Here is a 552-nt window from a genome sequence, read left to right on the forward strand (position 1 = left end):
ACTCTAGGAAGAAATCTGTAGGGAATTTACACATGATGTGAAAGGGGAAAAATAGTAAATTCCCTTTCTAACATTGGACCAAAGTAAAGCTAATTATAATTCTTATAATATATAATATGGAATGTCTGTATCTCCTGGTGATTCTCTCAGTAGTGAGTTGTAATTGCTAAATTGTCATAGTTTCTTGTTCAGGGAAGATTGGAATTAGCTCCTATACAGTGTCTGAGTTTCTAATTGCTGAGTGTTCCAGGAACTGAGTACTGTATAGATGTACAGTGTGAGGATAGAATCAAGGAGGGTGGGCATATTGCTAGATTTAAGGATCTACTTGGAAGGTCAGTGAACAGTAGGTTCTTATCACTTAGAAGTGAATCAAATGCATTTTTTATTTGACTTACGTTGTTCTGTTTTGCATTTGTGGTACTAGACGTAAATAATATTATATTGTAAGTTTGTAAGTCTTCTTACCCCTTGAATTCCATCTGGAATTGCATTCCGTTTGGGGAGATGTTTTCTCATACTAGCAGGTTCCTTTTTCTCGGGTAATGCAGG

Source organism: Galeopterus variegatus, unplaced genomic scaffold (assembly GCF_000696425.1).
Source record: "Galeopterus variegatus unplaced genomic scaffold, G_variegatus-3.0.2 Scaffold3600, whole genome shotgun sequence".
In the NCBI taxonomy this organism is placed as follows: Eukaryota; Metazoa; Chordata; class Mammalia; order Dermoptera; family Cynocephalidae; genus Galeopterus; species Galeopterus variegatus.